The sequence below is a fragment of the Haliotis rufescens genome, unplaced genomic scaffold, assembly GCF_023055435.1.
Source record: "Haliotis rufescens isolate VD_foot unplaced genomic scaffold, xgHalRufe1.0.p SCAF_8, whole genome shotgun sequence".
NCBI lineage: Eukaryota > Metazoa > Mollusca > Gastropoda > Lepetellida > Haliotidae > Haliotis > Haliotis rufescens.
Window position 1 is genome coordinate 4,318,636 of NW_025964372.1, and position 16,352 is coordinate 4,334,987.

At 40.1% G+C, this 16,352-nt stretch overlaps 1 protein-coding gene across 1 annotated transcript in view; it reads right to left on the reverse strand.

The window, feature by feature from the left end:
• Positions 1-22: 22 nt before the first annotated feature.
• Positions 23-16,352, reverse strand: part of LOC124112341 — a 38,243-nt gene continuing 21,913 nt past the window's right edge. The window contains exon 10 of the mRNA XM_046472408.2: positions 23-2,105. The gene's annotated coding sequence lies outside the window, so the exon portion shown is untranslated. The remainder of the gene's footprint in view (positions 2,106-16,352) is intronic.

Sequence of the window (16,352 nt, forward strand, 5' to 3'; positions counted from 1 at the left end):
AAATGACACCAAACAAGATAACAACAGATATAAAAGATTTATTGAGCATGATAACATCAAATCTCAAGCAATAATAACAATTACATACAACAACCTCCATGTTTCTGTTCTCAAACATATACAGGATACTGACTGGTTAATTCGTTCTTTGCCAAGTAAATTAGAGCTTTGATCAGCTTATAACAGGTTTGGCTACAAGTAAACTATTGCTTTCCACTGGCACATCATGCCTGCAACCGGTAATTTCATGGGCAGTCAGTTTCCATCACATATATGTATACCTCTTGACTTGCGATCATCATTTCACCCTTATATGGTAATCCATTCTTTAGGTAAGCTGTAATCTCAATATGGATAACAAAAAACAACAACAGATGTATAATGGAAGTGAATTAATAGGCAGTGATTGCCATTCTTAAAATTCAAGTTGGTCAGAACGTATCTCCAAGTGTTCGGAATTAAAGGTCAATCAGGTGCTCAACCATGCTTTGTTACTTCAACACTTCTCAAAAGCCTAACACAATAATATGTAATATGCTGACACTGTCTGACTGGGCCACACGTTTCATAATTTAACAACATGTGACTTTTTCATTCTTTTTAAAACCAGGACTTTGTTTTATGAGGATGCAGAAGTTTGAATATGAAAGTTTGTAACTTGAAATTGATTGGCACAATTTAGCACTTTCTAGTATTTTCTTATGTCACTGGTAGATAACCTCTGACCATTACATCTTAAAAACAAAAGCAAAATAGACAAACTAATTTGGTGATACAATAGTAATCATTGAAACATTCAATGAAAGAAAGTACAACATTTCATATATTATACAGAAACTTACATATAGAACTGAATATATCTTGGCAAAAGTAGACTTCCCCTTCCACTTTTTGCCATCATCGTCTTCATCATTGCCTTCATCTTCATCATTGCCATCATCATCATCATCATCATCTTCATCATCACCATCAACAACATCCACAGCATTATCATCAGCCAACACTTTAGGGATTTGTGTTTGGTAAGCAAGTTCATTTAAAACTATAGCAAATAACCTTTCTGAAGTTTTGTAAAAATAATTTCAGTCAATGTCTTAGTTGCTCTAGAATCATTACAAATAGGAGAAAATGCCAAAATAATTAAGTTCAAAATGTTAAAAGCATCATTGTAGCAACTGAATTTAAAGAATTCTATTTTGAAGTTAATATATTTGCATCTGTATCCTCACACATCCCCTGGTTACGGCATGTTTTACACCTGCACAATTCCTCACCATCCCAGGGTTGTACTGGATGCAAAATATTTCACCCCAAATACAAACAATGAAGTCCAGGGACACCTGAACAAATTTGGCGGCTTGAATCACTAATACTTGCCAAAACTGTAGATTACATTGTTACAAATACAGTTCATTCGAGGCCACAACATTGGCGCATTCAACAGTGCACTGTATTTAATTCCAGTCTAATAAAACAAATAAAGAATCCCCATACCAAAACAAGGCGAGTTTGTTTTGGTGGAAACCTTGTTAATATTCCAAATCATGTACTCACAAATACTGCGAAACGATAAAAATGGTCCCTATGCAGCTTTGTATGGAGCCGAACTCTGTTTTGTATTCTGCACACTGTATAAGCAATAATCATACACAATGCGATGCTAAGAAACGTTATCAGGAAACTGCATCTAGATATTTTATATTGAGCTCTGTGATTGGTCCATTTTGACAGTAGTAGCCCATCATGATCATTATTTGTTTGTTTGTTGTTTAACACCACATTCAGCAATATTTCAGCTGTATTACGGCGGTCTGTAAGTAATTGAGTCTCGACCAGACAATCCAGTGATTGATGTCATGAGCTTAGATCCAATTGATACAATGACATGCATCAACCACCTGACCACCCGATTCCTTTAGTCGCCTCTTACGGCAAGCATGCGCTTCTGAAGACCTACTCTTACCCGGATCTTCGCAGGTTTGATCATCATTTGAAGTGTGCCACATGTTGCCAGCCGCGGACTTCACTGTTCATGCCTTTCATCCCCAGAATTACAACTGAGAGTTCCCTGGACTCCCAAAATGAAGGACCCATGTAATTCCAATCTATTTCAACCAGAATGTAAAGTGACAGTATTCAACACTATCCAGTTATCTGTGTCATGAGGTTCTGCAGGTCACCGACTCACTGGATGTTGTTCTGATCCGATATACTGATGATTTTTTTTTTATCACATTTTAGAATCAGTTATATTTTGCCACCTAATATCCTAATCAGTAACAGAGCCAAAACAATAATAAATTAAAAATGATCAATCAAACACTGTATATATGACTACAAGTTTCATAGACAAAAAAAAAAGATTTTGAAAAATATGTGTGAAAATGCAAAGACCTTCAGATTATAACAGTACAAGAGGGCCAAGGTCAATGACCCCTGGAAAACATTTTCATAATAGGCCCTCTGGGTATATATTTCAGATACTGGCTTATCAGTTTTACAGTCCCAAAAACAATCAGAAGCTGTGTTCTATTATCAAAATGAAGCAGGTTACAATGGGATTCAATACCGTATTTGACTTAATAAGTGCCCAGAGTGCTCTCAAAATTAGAAACGGGCTCTTATTGGAATATAATTTTGTTGAAAGAGTTGAAAGATCGTAAATTTCATGGTTTATGCTGACAGCCTGAAATGATACAAAAGAAAAGTCTGTGCGTATTATACACAAATAAATAAGTCTTGTGTACATTGATCAATTGGAAGGGTGCCAGTGGGATTGTTCACTAGCCAATATATTAGCAAGTATCGCTGTGGACGCTTATTACATCGAATATATCAGATATTGTTTGATAGCAGAACACGTCATTGAAATTATCACCCATACCTTTAGTTACAGAAATAAGCAAAATCATTTGTTGCACCTACAGAATACTGTCAACGTGAAAACCAGGCCTCCTACTCTGATTAGACACCTCTCTTAATCAAGATCTGTCCAACCTTTGATTGGGGTTCATGTCAGGGGATAACTGTATAATCAGCCAACAATTTGGAGGCTTGGAAGTCCTCATGAGCTAGGCACTTGTAGGAGCTGTCTCTCAAAAAGTATTACCAAGGGTTAGTTCCAAATTGTGAATACTAACAGCTGTGCTATGTTGTGGATTATTTCACAGATTGTCCACCATTGCATCTACACACAAGAGAGTGAACTACTGAGGCAGTCCTCAACATTTCCTCAGGGTTTATCTGACCTAGTATGTATAATGGATGGTTTGCAAGGTATTGACAGAGAGGAATCAAATTTGGAGTAAACTATCTCAATTTAACTGTTCCAACACATTAACATGACTATGAATCATAAAAAGCATTTTACAAAAGGTAATGCTAAGTGCAATGTATCTTGGTCTTGTTTATAGTCATAAAATCTCTAAATCTAGATTTTTGTTTAAGATTACAATTAAATAACAATAAATAGATTTTCTTGATGGTACAATACAGGATTGAGAAGAGGTAAAGCCAACACTGTCAATTGCCAAGGACAGCCAAGAAGAGCTTACACAACAGAGGGTTTCAACTGCCAATAATAACAGTCAAAACTACCAAGAGATCCACCTGCAAAGAATATAAGTCACATCATCATCTAATAATACAGCTATGAAACTTCAAAACAACCAAGGGATTCAACTGCCAAAAAGAGTCACAACATCAATGCATTATTCAGCTTACCCAACTTCAAGACAACCAAGGGATTCAACAGCCAAGAAGAGTCACATCATCAACATATTGTTCAACTTACCAAACTTCAAGACAACCAAGGCAGTCAATTGACAAGAAGAATCACATCATCATCTGATTACATAACTTACCCAACTTCAAGACAACCAAAGGATTCAACAGCCAAGAAGAGTCACATCATCAATGCATTATTCAGCTTACCCAACTTCAAGACAACCAAGGCAGTCAATTGACAAGAAGAATAACATCATCATCTGATTACATAACTTACCCAACTTCAAGATATCCAAGGCATTCAACAGCAAAGAAGAATCACATCATCATCTGATTACATAACTTACCCAACTTCAAGAAATCCAAGGCATTCAACAGCCAAGAAGAATCACATCATCATCTGATTACATAACTTACCCAACTTCAAGATATCCAAGGCATTCAACAGCAAAGAAGAATCACATCATCATCTGATTACATAACTTACCCAACTTCAAGACAACCAAGGCAGTCAATTGACAAGAAGAATCACATCATCATCTGATTACATAACTTACCCAACTTCAAGACAACCAAAGAATTCAACAGCCAAGAAGAGTCACATCATCAACATATTACTCAACTTACCCAACTTCAAGACAACCAAGGCAGTTAATTGACAAGAAGAGTCACATCATCAACATACTACTCAACTTACCCAACTTCAAGACAACCAAGGCAGTCAATTGACAAGAAGAATAACATCATCATCTGATTACATAACTTACCCAACTTCAAGATATCCAAGGCATTCAACAGCAAAGAAGAATCACATCATCATCTGATTACATAACTTACCCAACTTCAAGAAATCCAAGGCATTCAACAGCCAAGAAGAATCACATCATCATCTGATTACATAACTTACCCAACTTCAAGATATCCAAGGCATTCAACAGCAAAGAAGAATCACATCATCATCTGATTACATAACTTACCCAACTTCAAGACAACCAAGGCAGTCAATTGACAAGAAGAATCACATCATCATCTGATTACATAACTTACCCAACTTCAAGACAACCAAAGAATTCAACAGCCAAGAAGAGTCACATCATCAACATATTACTCAACTTACCCAACTTCAAGACTACCAAGGCAGTTAATTGACAAGAAGAGTCACATCATCAACATACTACTCAACTTACCCAACTTCAAGACAACCAAGGCAGTCAATTGACAAGAAGAATCACATCATCATCTGATTACATAACTTACCCAACTTCAAGACAACCAAAGGATTCAACAGCCAAGAAAAGTCACATCAACATACTACTCAACTTACCCAACTTCAAGACAACCAAGGCAGTCAACTGACAAGAAGAGTCACATCATCAACATACTACTCAACTTACCCAACTTCAAGACAACCAAGGCAGTCAACTGACAAGAAGAGTCACATCATCAACATACTACTCAACTTACCCAACTTCAAGACAACCAAGGCAGTCAATTGACAAGAAGAATCACATCATCATCTGATTACATAACTTACCCAACTTCAAGACAACCAAAGGATTCAACAGCCAAGAAGAGTCACATCATCAACATACTACTCAACTTACCCAACTTCAAGACAACCAAGGCAGTCAACTGACAAGAAGAGTCACATCATCAACATATTACTCAACTTACCCAACTTCAAGAGAACCAAGGCAGTCAACTGACAAGAAGAGTCACATCATCAACATATTACTCAACTTCAAGAGAACCAAGGCAATCAACTGACAAGAAGAGTCACATCATCAACATACTACTCAACTTCAAGAGAACCAAGGCAGTCAACTGACAAGAAGAGTCACATCATCAACATACTACTCAACTTCAAGACAACCAAGGCAGTCAACTGACAAGAAGAGTCACATCATCAACATACTACTCAACTTACCCAACTTCAAGACAACCAAGGCAGTCAACTGACAAGAAGAGTCACATCATCAACATATTGTTCAACTTACCCAAATTCAAGACAACCAAGGCAGTCAATTGACAAGAAGAGTCACATCATCAACATACTACTCAACTTACCCAACTTCAAGACAACCAAGGCAGTCAACTGACAAGAAGAGTCACATCATCAACATACTACTCAACTGCAAGAGAACCAAGGCAGTCAACTGACAAGAAGAGTCACATCATCAACATACTACTCAACTTACCCAACTTCAAGACAACCAAGGCAGTCAACTGACAAGAAGAGTCACATCATCAACATACTACTCAACTTACCCAACTTCAAGACAACCAAGGCAGTCAACTGACAAGAAGAGTCACATCATCAACATACTACTCAACTGCAAGAGAACCAAGGCAGTCAACTGACAAGAAGAGTCACATCATCAACATACTACTCAACTTACCCAACTTCAAGACAACCAAGGCAGTCAACTGACAAGAAGAGTCACATCATCAACATACTACTCAACTTACCCAACTTCAAGACAACCAAGGCAGTCAACTGACAAGAAGAGTCACATCATCAACATACTACTCAACTTACCCAACTTCAAGACAACCAAGGCAGTCAACTGACAAGAAGAGTCACAACGTCAACATATTACTCAACTTACCCAACTTCAAGACAACCAAGGCAGTCAACTGACAAGAAGAGTCACATCATCAACATACTACTCAACTTCAAGAGAACCAAGGCAGTCAACTGACAAGAAGAGTCACATCATCAACATACTACTCAACTTCAAGAGCACCAAGGCAGTCAACTGACAGTGAGTGAGTATGGTTTTGCGCCGCTTTTAGCAATATTCCAGCAATATCACGGCGGGGGACACCAGAAATGGGCTTCACACATTGTACCCATGTCTGGAATCGAACCCGGGCCTTCGGCGTGACGAGCGAACGCTTTAACCACTAGGCTACCCGACCGCCCCTAGTCAACTGACAAGAAGAGTCACATCATCAACATACTACTCAACTGCAAGAGAACCAAGGCAGTCAACTGACAAGAAGAGTCACATCATCAACATACTACTCAACTTACCCAACTTCAAGACAACCAAGGCAGTCAACTGACAAGAAGAGTCACATCATCAACATACTACTCAACTTACCCAACTTCAAGACAACCAAGGCAGTCAACTGACAAGAAGAGTCACATCATCAACATACTACTCAACTTCAAGAGAACCAAGGCAGTCAACTGACAAGAAGAGTCACATCATCAACATACTACTCAACTTACCCAACTTCAAGACAACCAAGGCAGTCAACTGACAAGAAGAGTCACATCATCAACATACTACTCAACTTACCCAACTTCAAGACAACCAAGGCAGTCAACTGACAAGAAGAGTCACATCATCAACATACTACTCAACTGCAAGAGAACCAAGGCAGTCAACTGACAAGAAGAGTCACATCATCAACATACTACTCAACTTACCCAACTTCAAGACAACCAAGGCAGTCAACTGACAAGAAGAGTCACATCATCAACATACTACTCAACTTACCCAACTTCAAGACAACCAAGGCAGTCAACTGACAAGAAGAGTCACATCATCAACATACTACTCAACTTACCCAACTTCAAGACAACCAAGGCAGTCAACTGACAAGAAGAGTCACAACGTCAACATATTACTCAACTTACCCAACTTCAAGACAACCAAGGCAGTCAACTGACAAGAAGAGTCACATCATCAACATACTACTCAACTTCAAGAGAACCAAGGCAGTCAACTGACAAGAAGAGTCACATCATCAACATACTACTCAACTTCAAGAGCACCAAGGCAGTCAACTGACAGTGAGTGAGTATGGTTTTGCGCCGCTTTTAGCAATATTCCAGCAATATCACGGCGGGGGACACCAGAAATGGGCTTCACACTTTGTACCCATGTCTGGAATCGAACCCGGGCCTTCGGCGTGACGAGCGAACGCTTTAACCACTAGGCTACCCGACCGCCCCTAGTCAACTGACAAGAAGAGTCACATCATCAACATACTACTCAACTTCAAGAGAACCAAGGCAGTCAACTGACAAGAAGAGTCACATCATCAACATACTAGTCAACTTCAAGACAACCAAGGCAGTCAACTGACAAGAAGAGTCACATCATCAACATACTACTCAACTTACCCAACTTCAAGACAACCAAGGCAGTCAACTGACAAGAAGAGTCACATCATCAACATACTACTCAACTTCAAGAGAACCAAGGCAGTCAACTGACAAGAAGAGTCACATCATCAACATACTACTCAACTTACCCAACTTCAAGACAACCAAGGCAGTCAACTGACAAGAAGAGTCACATCATCAACATACTACTCAACTTACCCAACTTCAAGACAACCAAGGCAGTCAACTGACAAGAAGAGTCACATCATCAACATACTACTCAACTTCAAGAGAACCAAGGCAGTCAACTGACAAGAAGAGTCACATCATCAACATACTACTCAACTTCAAGAGAACCAAGGCAGTCAACTGACAAGAAGAGTCACATCATCAACATACTACTCAACTTCAAGAGAACCAAGGCAGTCAACTGACAAGAAGAGTCACATCATCAACATACTACTCAACTTCAAGACAACCAAGGCAGTCAACTGACAAGAAGAGTCACATCATCAACATACTACTCAACTTCAAGACAACCAAGGCAGTCAACTGACAAGAAGAGTCACATCATCAACATACTACTCAACTTACCCAACTTCAAGACAACCAAGGCAGTCAACTGACAAGAAGAGTCACATCATCAACATACTACTCAACTTACCCAACTTCAAGGCAACCAAGGCAGTCAATTGACAAGAAGAATCACATCATCATCTGATTACATAACTTACCCAACTTCAAGACAACCAAAGGATTCAACAGACAAAGAAGAGTCACATCATCAACATATTATTCAACTTACCCAACTTCAAGACAACCAAGGCAGTCAACTGACAAGAAGAGTCACATCATCAACATACTACTCAACTTACCCAACTTCAAGACAACCAAGGCAGTCAACTGACAAGAAGAGTCACATCATCAACATACTACTCAACTTACCCAACTTCAAGACAACCAAGGCAGTCAACTGAAAAAAAGAGTCACATCATCAACATACTACTCAACTTCAAGAGAACCAAGGCAGTCAACTGACAAGAAGAGTCACATCATCAACATACTACTCAACTTACCCAACTTCAAGACAACCAAGGCAGTCAACTGACAAGAAGAGTCACATCATCAACATACTACTCAACTTACCCAACTTCAAGACAACCAAGGCAGTCAACAGCCAAGAAGTGTCACATCATCAACATACTACTCAACTTACCCAACTTCAAGACAACCAAGGCAGTCAACTGACAAGAAGAGTCACATCATCAACATACTACTCAACTTCAAGAGAACCAAGGCAGTCAACTGACAAGAAGAGTCACATCATCAACATACTACTCAACTTCAAGAGCACCAAGGCAGTCAACTGACAGTGAGTGAGTATGGTTTTGTGCCGCTTTTAGCAATATTCCAGCAATATCACGGCGGGGGACACCAGAAATGGGCTTCACACATTGTACCCATGTCTGGAATCGAACCCGGGCCTTCGGCGTGACGAGCGAACGCTTTAACCACTAGGCTACCCGACCGCCCCTAGTCAACTGACAAGAAGAGTCACATCATCAACATACTACTCAACTTCAAGAGAACCAAGGCAGTCAACTGACAAGAAGAGTCACATCATCAACATACTAGTCAACTTCAAGACAACCAAGGCAGTCAACTGACAAGAAGAGTCACATCATCAACATACTACTCAACTTACCCAACTTCAAGACAACCAAGGCAGTCAACTGACAAGAAGAGTCACATCATCAACATACTACTCAACTTCAAGAGAACCAAGGCAGTCAACTGACAAGAAGAGTCACATCATCAACATACTACTCAACTTACCCAACTTCAAGACAACCAAGGCAGTCAACTGACAAGAAGAGTCACATCATCAACATACTACTCAACTTACCCAACTTCAAGACAACCAAGGCAGTCAACTGACAAGAAGAGTCACATCATCAACATACTACTCAACTTACCCAACTTCAAGACAACCAAGGCAGTCAACTGACAAGAAGAGTCACATCATCAACATACTACTCAACTTCAAGAGAACCAAGGCAGTCAACTGACAAGAAGAGTCACATCATCAACATACTACTCAACTTCAAGAGAACCAAGGCAGTCAACTGACAAGAAGAGTCACATCATCAACATACTACTCAACTTCAAGACAACCAAGGCAGTCAACTGACAAGAAGAGTCACATCATCAACATACTACTCAACTTCAAGACAACCAAGGCAGTCAACTGACAAGAAGAGTCACATCATCAACATACTACTCAACTTACCCAACTTCAAGACAACCAAGGCAGTCAACTGACAAGGAGAGTCACATCATCAACATACTACTCAACTTCAAGACAACCAAGGCAGTCAACTGACAAGAAGAGTCACATCATCAACATACTACTCAACTTCAAGAGAACCCAGGCAGTCAACTGACAAGAAGAGTCACATCATCAACATACTACTCAACTTACCCAACTTCAAGACAACCAAGGCAGTCAACTGACAAGAAGAGTCACATCATCAACATACTACTCAACTTACCCAACTTCAAGACAACCAAGGCAGTCAACTGACAAGAAGAGTCACATCATCAACATACTACTCAACTTACCCAACTTCAAGACAACCAAGGCAGTCAACTGACAAGAAGAGTCACATCATCAACATACTACTCAACTTCCCCAACTTCAAGACAACCAAGGCAGTCAACTGACAAGAAGAGTCACATCATCAACATATTATTCAACTTACCCAACTTCAAGACAACCAAGGCAGTCAACTGACAAAAAGAGTCACATCATCAACATACTACTCAACTTCAAGAGAACCAAGGCAGTCAACTGACAAGAAGAGTCACATCATCAACATATTGTTCAACTTACCCAACTTCAAGACAACCAAGGCAGTCAATTGACAAGAAGAATCACATCATCAACATACTAGTCAACTTCAAGACAACCAAGGCAGTCAACTGACAAGAAGAGTCACATCATCAACATACTACTCAACTTACCCAACTTCAAGACAACCAAGGCAGTCAACTGACAAGAAGAGTCACATCATCAACATACTACTCAACTTACCCAACTTCAAGACAACCAAGGCAGTCAACTGACAAGAAGAGTCACATCATCAACATACTACTCAACTTACCCAACTTCAAGACAACCAAGGCAGTCAATTGACAAGAAGAATCACATCATCATCTGATTACATAACTTACCCAACTTCAAGACAACCAAAGGATTCAACAGACAAAGAAGAGACATCATCAACATATTATTCAACTTACCCAACTTCAAGACAACCAAGGCAGTCAACTGACAAGAAGAGTCACATCATCAACATACTACTCAACTTACCCAACTTCAAGACAACCAAGGCAGTCAACTGACAAGAAGAGTCACATCATCAACATATTATTCAACTTACCCAACTTCAAGACAACCAAGGCAGTCAACTGACAAGAAGAGTCACATCATCAACATACTACTCAACTTACCCAACTTCAAGACAACCAAGGCAGTCAACTGACAAGAAGAGTCACATCATCAACATACTACTCAACTTACCCAACTTCAAGACAACCAAGGCAGTCAACTGACAAGAAGAGTCACATCATCAACATACTACTCAACTTACCCAACTTCAAGACAACCAAGGCAGTCAATTGACAAGAAGAATCACATCATCATCTGATTACATAACTTACCCAACTTCAAGACAACCAAAGGATTCAACAGACAAAGAAGAGTCACATCATCAACATATTATTCAACTAACCCTCCTTAAAGACAACCAAGGCAGTCAACTGACAAGAAGAGTCACATCATCAACATACTACTCAACTTACCCAACTTCAAGACAACCAAGGCAGTCAACTGACAAGAAGAGTCACATCATCAACATACTACTCAACTTACCCAACTTCAAGACAACCAAGGCAGTCAATTGACAAGAAGAATCACATCATCATCTGATTACATAACTTACCCAACTTCAAGACAACCAAAGGATTCAACAGACAAAGAAGAGACATCATCAACATATTATTCAACTTACCCAACTTCAAGACAACCAAGGCAGTCAACTGACAAGAAGAGTCACATCATCAACATACTACTCAACTTACCCAACTTCAAGACAACCAAGGCAGTCAACTGACAAGAAGAGTCACATCATCAACATATTATTCAACTTACCCAACTTCAAGACAACCAAGGCAGTCAACTGACAAGAAGAGTCACATCATCAACATACTACTCAACTTACCCAACTTCAAGACAACCAAGGCAGTCAACTGACAAGAAGAGTCACATCATCAACATACTACTCAACTTACCCAACTTCAAGACAACCAAGGCAGTCAACTGACAAGAAGAGTCACATCATCAACATACTACTCAACTTACCCAACTTCAAGACAACCAAGGCAGTCAACTGACAAGAAGAGTCACAACGTCAACATATTACTCAACTTACCCAACTTCAAGACAACCAAGGCAGTCAACTGACAAGAAGAGTCACATCATCAACATACTACTCAACTTCAAGAGAACCAAGGCAGTCAACTGACAAGAAGAGTCACATCATCAACATACTACTCAACTTCAAGAGCACCAAGGCAGTCAACTGACAGTGAGTGAGTATGGTTTTGCGCCGCTTTTAGCAATATTCCAGCAATATCACGGCGGGGGACACCAGAAATGGGCTTCACACTTTGTACCCATGTCTGGAATCGAACCCGGGCCTTCGGCGTGACGAGCGAACGCTTTAACCACTAGGCTACCCGACCGCCCCTAGTCAACTGACAAGAAGAGTCACATCATCAACATACTACTCAACTTCAAGAGAACCAAGGCAGTCAACTGACAAGAAGAGTCACATCATCAACATACTAGTCAACTTCAAGACAACCAAGGCAGTCAACTGACAAGAAGAGTCACATCATCAACATACTACTCAACTTACCCAACTTCAAGACAACCAAGGCAGTCAACTGACAAGAAGAGTCACATCATCAACATACTACTCAACTTCAAGAGAACCAAGGCAGTCAACTGACAAGAAGAGTCACATCATCAACATACTACTCAACTTACCCAACTTCAAGACAACCAAGGCAGTCAACTGACAAGAAGAGTCACATCATCAACATACTACTCAACTTACCCAACTTCAAGACAACCAAGGCAGTCAACTGACAAGAAGAGTCACATCATCAACATACTACTCAACTTACCCAACTTCAAGACAACCAAGGCAGTCAATTGACAAGAAGAATCACATCATCATCTGATTACATAACTTACCCAACTTCAAGACAACCAAAGGATTCAACAGACAAAGAAGAGACATCATCAACATATTATTCAACTTACCCAACTTCAAGACAACCAAGGCAGTCAACTGACAAGAAGAGTCACATCATCAACATACTACTCAACTTACCCAACTTCAAGACAACCAAGGCAGTCAACTGACAAGAAGAGTCACATCATCAACATATTATTCAACTTACCCAACTTCAAGACAACCAAGGCAGTCAACTGACAAGAAGAGTCACATCATCAACATACTACTCAACTTACCCAACTTCAAGACAACCAAGGCAGTCAACTGACAAGAAGAGTCACATCATCAACATACTACTCAACTTACCCAACTTCAAGACAACCAAGGCAGTCAACTGACAAGAAGAGTCACATCATCAACATACTACTCAACTTACCCAACTTCAAGACAACCAAGGCAGTCAATTGACAAGAAGAATCACATCATCATCTGATTACATAACTTACCCAACTTCAAGACAACCAAAGGATTCAACAGACAAAGAAGAGTCACATCATCAACATATTATTCAACTAACCCTCCTTAAAGACAACCAAGGCAGTCAACTGACAAGAAGAGTCACATCATCAACATACTACTCAACTTACCCAACTTCAAGACAACCAAGGCAGTCAACTGACAAGAAGAGTCACATCATCAACATACTACTCAACTTACCCAACTTCAAGACAACCAAGGCAGTCAATTGACAAGAAGAATCACATCATCATCTGATTACATAACTTACCCAACTTCAAGACAACCAAAGGATTCAACAGACAAAGAAGAGACATCATCAACATATTATTCAACTTACCCAACTTCAAGACAACCAAGGCAGTCAACTGACAAGAAGAGTCACATCATCAACATACTACTCAACTTACCCAACTTCAAGACAACCAAGGCAGTCAACTGACAAGAAGAGTCACATCATCAACATATTATTCAACTTACCCAACTTCAAGACAACCAAGGCAGTCAACTGACAAGAAGAGTCACATCATCAACATACTACTCAACTTACCCAACTTCAAGACAACCAAGGCAGTCAACTGACAAGAAGAGTCACATCATCAACATACTACTCAACTTACCCAACTTCAAGACAACCAAGGCAGTCAACTGACAAGAAGAGTCACATCATCAACATACTACTCAACTTACCCAACTTCAAGACAACCAAGGCAGTCAACTGACAAGAAGAGTCACAACGTCAACATATTACTCAACTTACCCAACTTCAAGACAACCAAGGCAGTCAACTGACAAGAAGAGTCACATCATCAACATACTACTCAACTTCAAGAGAACCAAGGCAGTCAACTGACAAGAAGAGTCACATCATCAACATACTACTCAACTTCAAGAGCACCAAGGCAGTCAACTGACAGTGAGTGAGTATGGTTTTGCGCCGCTTTTAGCAATATTCCAGCAATATCACGGCGGGGGACACCAGAAATGGGCTTCACACTTTGTACCCATGTCTGGAATCGAACCCGGGCCTTCGGCGTGACGAGCGAACGCTTTAACCACTAGGCTACCCGACCGCCCCTAGTCAACTGACAAGAAGAGTCACATCATCAACATACTACTCAACTTCAAGAGAACCAAGGCAGTCAACTGACAAGAAGAGTCACATCATCAACATACTAGTCAACTTCAAGACAACCAAGGCAGTCAACTGACAAGAAGAGTCACATCATCAACATACTACTCAACTTACCCAACTTCAAGACAACCAAGGCAGTCAACTGACAAGAAGAGTCACATCATCAACATACTACTCAACTTCAAGAGAACCAAGGCAGTCAACTGACAAGAAGAGTCACATCATCAACATACTACTCAACTTACCCAACTTCAAGACAACCAAGGCAGTCAACTGACAAGAAGAGTCACATCATCAACATACTACTCAACTTACCCAACTTCAAGACAACCAAGGCAGTCAACTGACAAGAAGAGTCACATCATCAACATACTACTCAACTTCAAGAGAACCAAGGCAGTCAACTGACAAGAAGAGTCACATCATCAACATACTACTCAACTTCAAGAGAACCAAGGCAGTCAACTGACAAGAAGAGTCACATCATCAACATACTACTCAACTTCAAGAGAACCAAGGCAGTCAACTGACAAGAAGAGTCACATCATCAACATACTACTCAACTTCAAGACAACCAAGGCAGTCAACTGACAAGAAGAGTCACATCATCAACATACTACTCAACTTCAAGACAACCAAGGCAGTCAACTGACAAGAAGAGTCACATCATCAACATACTACTCAACTTACCCAACTTCAAGACAACCAAGGCAGTCAACTGACAAGAAGAGTCACATCATCAACATACTACTCAACTTACCCAACTTCAAGGCAACCAAGGCAGTCAATTGACAAGAAGAATCACATCATCATCTGATTACATAACTTACCCAACTTCAAGACAACCAAAGGATTCAACAGACAAAGAAGAGTCACATCATCAACATATTATTCAACTTACCCAACTTCAAGACAACCAAGGCAGTCAACTGACAAGAAGAGTCACATCATCAACATACTACTCAACTTACCCAACTTCAAGACAACCAAGGCAGTCAACTGACAAGAAGAGTCACATCATCAACATACTACTCAACTTACCCAACTTCAAGACAACCAAGGCAGTCAACTGACAAGAAGAGTCACATCATCAACATACTACTCAACTTCAAGAGAACCAAGGCAGTCAACTGACAAGAAGAGTCACATCATCAACATACTACTCAACTTCAAGAGCACCAAGGCAGTCAACTGACAGTGAGTGAGTATGGTTTTGTGCCGCTTTTAGCAATATTCCAGCAATATCACGGCGGGGGACACCAGAAATGGGCTTCACACATTGTACCCATGTCTGGAATCGAACCCGGGCCTTCGGCGTGACGAGCGAACGCTTTAACCACTAGGCTACCCGACCGCCCCTAGTCAACTGACAAGAAGAGTCACATCATCAACATACTACTCAACTTCAAGAGAACCAAGGCAGTCAACTGACAAGAAGAGTCACATCATCAACATACTAGTCAACTTCAAGACAACCAAGGCAGTCAACTGACAAGAAGAGTCACATCATCAACATACTACTCAACTTACCCAACTTCAAGACAACCAA